Below are 10,307 nucleotides of genomic sequence, written 5' to 3'. Positions count from 1 at the left end.
GATACATGGTACCTTTCATTGACCGTTAAAAAGTAACACATTCCTTCAGTTTAATAATTACAGTTGGGCAATCATCAGTAGTTGCTTAGTCTTCACTTTATGTTAAGCATTATACCTGATTCTTTGGGTGGGGGGGTGGTTATGAAGGAAATAGAAATCATGGCTTTTGCCCTCCAGGGGTTATAAGACAAATACAGAAAAATACAGTAATCCCAAATGATGATTTGATATGAACATAAAAATACTTCACAATCACATAACTAAGGTTCATGGGACCCAAAGTGCAGCTGGAGACATAAGGCTGTTTGGGGATTCTCCCAGCAAAGCCTTTCAGCTCCAGGCTCCTGTGGCCCCACGTGGGCACTCGGAGAGGACTGCGGCTCAGAGCAGAAAGCTCCAGGGACCAATCTGCTCAGGCCCTCACCGCTGAAAAAGGTGAGCCGGATGAGGCCATTACTACAGTAGCCAGAGGTCAGGAATCGCCAGCTTTCTGTCAGGAATAGCTGCGTTTATGTAAGTTGGCATGAGGTCGAACGTGAGAAGTAATTGACTAATTTTATGGGGTCGGGGGGTGGGTCCGTCAGGTTGTTCTGAAGTCCTGAGCATTGGATTTGGATTATCTTCCTTTCCACAGTTTCTTTCCTAATTCTCTCTCTTCCCCGTTCTCATAAGTTCTGATTTTAAAAGCGTCCTATTGAGGAGATAAAAAACAGTAAGTCAGCTTCTAGGTATACAACCAAATATTTGGGAGGCTTTGGGTGGGAAAATAGGAACATTGATTCCTTGTCTGCGGCACTCATTCATTCATGTACGTGTGAGGCATTCATTCAAGGCATTTATTGACGTCCTTCATTGTACTAGTCCCTGTGCTGGGTATACAGCACCTAGCAGAATCCTCCTTTCTCCCGGTATTGTTCTATTCCATCCAGTTCTCAAGTTCCAAAAAAACCAGCAATGTCTTCCATATTCCTCCCTCCCCATATCATCAAGCCTGTCAAATCCACCTCCTAAATACTTATTACATCTATTTCTTTCTCTATACCCACTGCCACCATTCTAGTTGGATTATTTATCTCTTGCCAGGGTAATGGCAGTCACTATCCTTCCTGTTTTCCACCTTGCTTCCACCCTTACCTCTTCCTACCTCATCATGCCCCAAACCACTTCTGAACTCAGAATGCATACAGCCTACCCTTCAAGAATCTATAGCATCCTTTGGGTGAGCAATTTGGTCATAGACAGGACAAGTTATGTAAATATTCATGTTTAAATGCAATAATATGACTCTAGTGATTTATCCTGACAATTCTTTTTGAAAAAGGAAATAGCTCTATATAGAAATATAAATAATATTTAAATATGAAATAAATATTTAATAACAGTAGGAAATTTAGAAACTATTTAACAGTGGAAAAATGGACAAGCAAGGTGGTTTATTAGTACAATGGAATAGAATGCAATGATTACATAAGTATAATATCTCTGTATGAACATAGAAACATTTACTAAATAATATGTAAAATTGTAAGTATGTAAACGTATAGATGCGTATACATTTTTTTAAAAATGTAATCTTGACATACATGCATTATTTGTATATATTTGTTCTCTCCCAATCTATAAAATTTAAAATATATAAAAATACCAAACAAAATAAATATAAACAAGTCCAAAAGTTTCTGATTTTTTCCTATGTTCACTTTTCCAATGCCTCTTCTAAAATATTAGTTATAACATTCTTTCATAAACATTTTGGAGCCGCCTGTTTTTATGGGTGTCCAGAGTACATTTATGGTCTGTACATTGGGTAACTCAGGATTGATTGATGAAAAGGGGCTTCTAAATTTCTCCTTCTATACCTCTGCATTGTTTGATTTGTTACAATGTTATTAGTTTTATAGTTAATTTAAAACCCAAGTAGGTAGAGATAAAAAGATGAATTTCAAATTTTTACCTGTTTAGTTATTAATATTCAATGGTGAACGTTAACGGGTTATAGCTTAAATGAAGCAAGAGATATACTTCCAGACTCAACTGGATCATGTCTCCTCAAATAAAATAGAAATGAAAGGATTATCTTGATAAATCAACTTTTAAAAATCTACTTTTAAGTGAAACAAAGAGTTTGGAGCCTTCCAGAGACAGATTACTTTTCTGCACAGCTCAAATCACAGGTAACTATTCACCAACGCGTCCCTTCACTTTCTGGGCATACAAAACTCAGGTCACTGCAAAGTAGCACAGCTAAGCACGAAACAGATGTGCACGGTCACACACTTTGAAAAACCCACAGAGAGAAGCATCCAAAAAGGAAGGTACTGGTATAGATGCACTGATGCTATGACTTCAGGTCATGAACTACAGGGCAGAGTTCTTTAATCATTAGGCAGGAACAATCATTTACCGGACAATATCAAGATTTTTAAGTATACCTCTGAAGTGTTATAGTTTTTTCAATTCTTTGTTATATTTAGTAGTTTGGCTTTAAAGAGCGTGTTTCAGATTTGTGGGTAGGTTGAAAGTGAGTGGGAAGTGAAAATGTGTACGTGTAGACAGCATATTTGAGAATTACAAGGTCTAAAATTCTTAACTCTGACTGAACAGTGTAAACTAAACTAAGTTATACATAGTAGGTATCTTTGTAGATAAAGATTCAGATGATCAGAGTGAAAAACAAAGTACACATTTAACCCTGGGGAAAATAAATCTACAGATGATTTCTTATCAGTTTGAAGCAGCTCAAAAAGACTGGGGAAAAAAAGAGTTAATGATAGTACGATGAGTTAAAGTAGATGGAAAATACTAAGTTGATGATAAAGAGACCAAGAGTGTGGGAAAGACTGTTTCATATACCTTTTCCGTGTGTGTGTGTGTGTGTGTTTGTGTGTCCCAGAGGCAGAAGTTGAGTTAGTCATACTTCTAGCACACCATTCACATTTATCTGTGCTGGGTCACTCTGACTTACTGAGTCTCTTTCATTCAAATTTTCTTCTCTTCCCTTTAATCTCTTAATAAACAACCATTGTAATAGATTTGATGCATGTTTCTTCATTTGAACATATTCTTATAAATCATGGGTTGTTTATTTGTGCTATGTATTTTTTAAAATTTATTTATTTACTTATTTTTGTCTGCCTTGGGTCTTCATTGCAGCGTTCCGGCTTTCTCTAGTTGCAGTGAGCGGGGGCCACTCTTCATTGCGGTGCATGGACTTCTCATTGAAGTGGCTTCTCTTGTTGCAGAGCACGGGGTCTAGGCGCATGGGCTTCAGTAGTTGTGGCACACTGCTAAGTTAGTTGCTCTGTGGCATGTGGGATCTTCCCGGACCAGGGATCAAACCTATGTCCCCTGCATTGACAGGCAGATTTGTAACTACCGCGCCACCAGGGAAGTCCCTGTGCTATGTGTTTTTAAGTTATATAAAAGGCATTGTGCTATAAATCACTGTTACTCAGCATGCTGATCCACAATTTTTTTGTCACCAGTCAGCATTAAGATTAAGTAAAAAAATTGAGAATTAATGTGTAGAAACATTTTCCCTGTATTACGTATGTGATGATTATATCCATTCAAATGTAATTACATGTCTTTGGAATCTAATAATAAAAAAAACTGGCCTATATTTTGTATATCTTTGCTTTTTTACATTTTATTTTACTACAAATTATTTTTACTGCATTTTATAATCTAAGAGGTCTGTGACTGATTAGAAATTTAATAAAACTGGTTCTTTAGCATAAACATTTTGAGAAGCACTGCTAGGGTCTTCAGTGTGTGAATTACTTTTTCCATTCAACACTGTTAACATTGTTTTAGCCGAAACTGGTTAAGGCTGCTTCTAGTATGCAAAGCCTCATTCTTTTAGCCCAGTCAGCTGTTTTCCCAGAAATGTTTCTCTTTCTTACCTAACCACATTTTGAAAAAAGATTACTTTCTAATCAGAGCTATACAACGGTATTTGCTTCTCTGAGAAAGCTCTCCCTAAGACTCCTTTCCTTTGTGAGCATTCTTTATTACAGAAAGAAAGTCACAGTGCAGTGCGATAGCCTCAGGGATCACTGGAACCCTCTCAAGACTGCCTGACACCAACCTGGACCATGTAGACGTTATCCAAGAGGAAAGAAGAATGCAGGCTTGCATCTCCCCAGCTGCTTGTCTGCAGCACTCGCTTCCCATCCTGAACTATAAGACTCCGTTTTATTTTCTCCCAAGAGAGGGCACAGTCTCGAGGGCCCCAGCCTGCTGTGTGCCTCTGTGCCTGGCAAAGCAATAAAAGTTACTCTTTTCTACTTCACCCAAAACTCTGTCTCTGCGCTTCTGTTTGGCACCAGAGAACAGAGGCTGGGATTCAGCAACAAGATCTACCCACAATATGCATATTTTGTAACTTCCAGTGATCTCTTTTTGGACCCAAGACTTATAAAGTGAATATTATTTAGTTCTAAAGCTTGTGCCTTTTAAAACTGTATTTTTCATTGACATCTAAGTTCTTTCATTATGGTCAGAGAACATAATTTTGATGATACTGATTCTTGAGAGACAGCTCACAAAGTACTTTGGGACATCATTAATTGACCCCATAAAAGTGTACATAAATCATAACCAATCCCCAATAATGATTTGTATCCAAGAAGAGTATTAATACGTTTTCCTTTAAGAAGGAAAATGGACTGAAGACAGATAGTGATTGGCTTTGTAAACACGAGCTTTGGCCCAAATGGCCCTGTAGCCACGGCCTATTACGAGGATTGATAACAGGTTTGACCACTGGCTTGCTGAACATGCCTCTGTAGCAGGTTTGAAAGCATTTTGGGGAAGGTTGGCTGGTGAAATTTCAAGTTTTTGGGAACTTGGGAAATGTTTGAAAGTCCAAATGGATAAATTCAGATCATGACATTTCATCAGATCTACAACTGGCTCAAACCTGTCTTTTCCAAATCCAACACCCAGTATTCTTGGCCCTCTCTCCCATGTCCCAGGTCTTCATCCAGGTTTACTTCTGCTGGTAAATTAAAAGCATTAAGTAACCTGAAGTAAGTGGGAATCCTCCCTAAGTAAATCTGAATGTTGACTCTCCCTAAATAAACAGAGTAGGGCAGATTCCACTCTGCTCTGAAAGTGGCCTCTTTCAAACCCTCAGGGACAAATAGTTAACGTGTGACTTAGAAAAAAAACCATCCAACATTTAAGAGACTTTGGACTGGAAATGTTTTCCTTCTTAATTTGTTATTTTTGTACCACAAAGCTATGGGAAGGGTCAAATGAGATCATATATGAAATTGCTCCAGAGACAAAAACAAAATTTATTTATTTATTTTTTTGCTGTTAGGATTGGTATTGCTGCGTGAGATTTGAACCTAACATCAGTTAAGTTTGGAAACATAATTTTAAAATTATGTTTTAAATTTTTTGGCTTTTATATGGTAATCAATTTTAAATTTTAGAATAATTTTTTATTTGCAGAAAAGAAGATGCTACAGAGAGTTCCCTGTCCCTGTCACCCAGTTCCTCTAATGTTAACATCTGACATTACCATACCTCATTTGTCAAAACTTAGAAACCAACTCTAGTAGTGACTGTTGATAACTTCCATGCTTTATTCAGATCTCGTCAGTTTTTTACACTAATGTCTTTATTCTGTTCCACGATGCCAACAAGGATACACTACATGTAGTTGTCATATCTCCTTAGTCAGCTTTGGTAACAGTTTCTTAGTCTTTCCCTGGTGTTCATGAACTTGACTGTTTAGAGAAATATATTCTGGGAGACTGGTTAAGATTGTGTAAAATGCCCCTCAGTTTGGGTTTCTGTGCTGTTATGCTCAATAATTTTTTGTTGGATTTTATCTAAGCAAAATTTTACCCAAATGCCTTTTTCAAATTGCCTTGGTTTACAATGAGTGGGGAAAGCGGGGAGGGTTGGGGGGGAATGAATTGGGAGATTGAGATACCAAATTGTACACTCTAAATATATGCAGTTTATTGTATGTTAACTGTATCTCAATAAAAGTTCTTAAAAAAATTGCCATGGTTTTACTATAGAATGGTCCATTACAAATAGGTTTCAAGAAGAATCACAGAGAATTAAATGGATCTTAGTAATTAATTTACCCCATAATTTTCATGTACTTCCTTGCTTGGAAAGTCTAAATACCTTACAGATACTATTTCCCCAGATCTCAATACATCGCTATTAAATAAACACCAAGTGATAGATCATGTTTGCTTATCTTTAATAGAAGAACCACAGTGAAGTCAGCAGTGTGACAAATTAAATGGCTTTAAGCTGTATGATGGCAGAACAAATTCCTGTTGTTGATATTACTACATCACTTGATTATTTGTCTGCATAATGGTTTTACTTTTCAAAAAAAGCATTTATACTTTAATACACATTCAACAAAAAAATTGATAAATCTGGTAAAATTTAGCAAAGCACAGTATAAGTAAAATTGCTTTATCTTGAGAAATTAATTACTTAATTGATAATGCAGTTAAAAACCAAAGGAAATAAATCAGTGGCAAAAACTCAGGGACCTCACCTTCACCTTGCGCACTCTCTTTCTCTCTCTCTCACACACACCCCACCCCCCCCCCCAGACTAAGTGGAAACCTGATTAAAGATGCTTAAGTAAAAGACCATGAAAGTCATTCATAAAGAGAATGATTATTCTATTATTGGAACATCACAGAATTTAATTCCAAAAATGCTAAAAGAAAGTATTCAATTAAATGGCTACTAATCTTGGAACAGTTTAATTATAAGAAATAAAGTAGAATTCTTTCCTGAATAAAGAGATTAAAGAGAAATACAGGGACTTCCCTGGTGGCACAGTGGTTAAGAATCCACCTGCCAATGCAGGGGACACGGGTTTGATCCCTGGTGGGAAGATACCACATGCCATGGAGCAACTGAGCCCATGCGCCACAACTACTGAGCCTGTGCTCTGGAGCCTGCAAGCCACAACTACTGAGCCCATGTGCCACAACTATTGAAGCCCATGCGCCTAGAGCCCGTGGTCCGCAACAAGAGAAGCCACGGCAATGAGAAGCCTGTGCGCAGCAACCAAAACCCAACACAGTCAATAAATAAATATATAAATACATAAATAAATTTATTTAAAAAAATAAAGAGAAATACAGTGTGACAGAATCAGGAACGATCAAGAAAACTTTTATTCCTTCCTCACTTTCATAAGTGCAGTTCAGAAATATTTCTGTGTATTTAAGAAATTCCCGTCTTCTTTCTATAGCTATAACTTCCAGGAAAACCGTCTGCAGTCAGGGTATTGATGAGTTCTGAAAGTAAAAGTCCATTAGTTACTCTCAGATAGACCACCAAACTATCCCATTCATCTTTCACAGTAAGCAGATTGATTACAAACAAACTTTTGCAATATTCTTGAAATGCAGGAGACAAGGAGAGAAAATAAGATACACAAAGCTATGGAGCCTTGCCAGTGTTTTCCAGTAAATCCTTTAGAGATCGGTCAATGTTGAAACTTGAGGCAGAGGCCCTGCAAGAGTAGTATAAGTGCCAGAACCTCCTATATTTTTGTAATTCAGGCATTTCAAAATTTAGAAATTAATTTTGGTATTTTCCAGTCATGCACTTAATATTATTTTAACAAAATATTTCCTGTCAAAGTCCCATTATCTTCTTGTTATTAGGAGAATAATAAGTTTACAGATTCATTCAGATTTTTATGCTGAAAGACACAATTAGTGTGTTTTCAAAAGCATCTTTCATTTTTAGACCTGAATTAAATCTGCTATTTTAAGGAACATTTTACACACAATATGACAGAAAACAATGCAGAAACGCTATTTCAGCCTTTTCTCTGTGTTCTAAAAGTACTTTGAACTTACCGCATGAAATTTCTTCCATTGTTTTATAACAGATTAAACCATGTGAAATTGTAGACTTTCATCATTTTGACCTACAAAAATGGCAGTTTTATATAGTTTAACTTCTTAGCTGCACGTGTATTTATTTGCTCCCCAACTGTAAGCAACTTGGATGTACAAGACTATACGTTATTTGCCTTTCTATCTCAAGAACACAGCATTCAGGAGACTAACAGTAGACATACAATAAATGTTTGTTATATTCAAACAAATGAATAAGTAAGTGAACTGTCCTCGTAATTCAATCCATTTAAAATAAATTGGTAAAGAAAGGGATGTTCTCTTACTTTCCTAGGACGCCCTGGGAAGGACAAATACCCCATTCAAAAGAAAGCTGAGAGTTGTTTTATTTTATTTTGTTTTGTTTGTACTTCAAAGTTATATTTACACAATGGCAAACATTTAGATGACAGGCTATATATAATTACTCTCATGTATAAGTTTTGATGTGTAGATACAGTTTAAAAGTGAAACAATTACAGCTATAGAATTTCTAGTCTTTTTACATACATTATACATTATACAAATAAAAACTATTTCAGTCCTGCCGGATGTTATGACGTAGCAAATATGTGAATCCCTGAATTTAAATACTTATAATTTGTGGGAAATTATATTAATTTCAAAGGATAAATGAATGAAACATTCTTCTCATTAGAGCTAAGGAAAATAGAATATAGTCATCTGTGGGAAAAATGCAATACCCAGAGGTTTTGGTTTAAGAAACTGAAAATTTCTCAATATTTTCCCATTTTCACACTTGTAAAGATATCCTTATTGTCACATGCTTTTAAAAAAATGATACTGCTATATATTGCACAACACAGAAATATAGCCAATATTTTATAATAATTCTAAAGGAACTATAATCTTTAAAAATTGTTAATCACTATACTGTATACCTGAAACTTATATACTGTTGTTCATCAACTATATCTCAATTAAAAAAAAAAAGATAGTCCTTGTATTATTTGTTGCCTATTCACCTGCGTGGCTTTCTGTCTAAACAAAACCTACTTCTCCATAGCTGATAATAAGGCTTGTTTGCGAGCTAAAGAGCCCAGCCTGGTGCTCATTCCTGCAGTGCCAGGTCCAAAGAGGGCCCCCAAAGGTGCCTGATTAGGGAATTATAGCACTAGGGAGATAGCAGAGAAACTTTCTATTTAGGGGCGTTGGAATATTCCAGGAACCACTGGGGCTTGTAATGTGTATATCAAACATGTTACATAGCCTCACATTTTACGTAATCCTCACAACAACGCTGCAGGATAAATATTGTCATCTCTGCCTTACACTCAAGTAAGCCGGTTCAGAGAAATTTGTTTGTCCATGTCACTCAGCTAGGATGCGGGTCTCTCTCTCTGCAAAGCGCACTGTCCTCCCACCACACTGTGCTACCACTGGGACAGCCTTCCATCCCTCCAATAAATACTTACTAGTACTTATTCTATGCCTGGCATTGTACTAGTCAGTGTGCCTCTGCTTCAGGAAACAGTGTGGAAGAGACATAAGATAAACAAATAACTTTTCCCATATGTATTGTCCAGTAGTGATAAAGTAAAATGAATGAACACCAACTCAGGTTAAAAGAATAGCATGTGAGGGTGGCTGCCCTTTAGGTAGGGAGATCATAGGAAGCATTTCCGAAGAGGTGCTATCTGAGCAGAGCCCTGGATGAAGTAAGGGGGTGAGACGTGCGGATACTTGAAGGAGCCATGGAACAGCAAGGATGGTGCCCCAGGTAGTACCTTGGAAATGCCCAGACATGGCACCAGAGTGCTGGCATTCATTCAAACTGGTTTCTGTTAACTTACTTTCAACCAGATTATGTCCAACCAAGTCACCTGAAGCTCACCAGATTACTGTCTGGGGACTTCTTCCGTATACTTTGTTCACCCCCAAGAAAGGCACTTCCTGTAGGCAGAGGAAAACATCTGGGGAAGTCAGTCTCGGATCCTATACATTCCTGGCATTTTGCTAGTTCAACCACTGTAGACAAATGTAACCCAGCTTTCCATGGAATCGTTGCCCTCAGAACCTGGATAAAGCTCTAGGGTTCTCTCTGAGCTCCGAAGAAATCCAAGAAAGCCACATCAGAGGTGAGCTTGAACATACAAGGAAAATTCTATGGAGCAAGCAGTGTAGGACGATGCTGCCGGGTACCAGGACTCTCCCCCATTTACAGCAAGCTTCACATGCCTGCAGAGCCTGAAGAAACAGGGCTCAGTTTCACAACAGTGGAACCCAGTCGTGCTTTCTTGCTCAGTGAAGCCCCACACATTTGGGGGAGAATATAAACACCATTAAAATATGTCAGTTCTCAAGTTTATGATCTAGTGGAAGAGATGGACAATGTTCCTGCAGTACTAAATGTCATGAGTGGTACATGGTCTGAGGAAG

Source organism: Hippopotamus amphibius, chromosome 3, assembly GCF_030028045.1.
Source record: "Hippopotamus amphibius kiboko isolate mHipAmp2 chromosome 3, mHipAmp2.hap2, whole genome shotgun sequence".
In the NCBI taxonomy this organism is placed as follows: Eukaryota; Metazoa; Chordata; class Mammalia; order Artiodactyla; family Hippopotamidae; genus Hippopotamus; species Hippopotamus amphibius.
The sequence above is the reverse complement of the archived record's forward strand: the minus strand, read 5'-3'. Positions refer to the sequence as shown.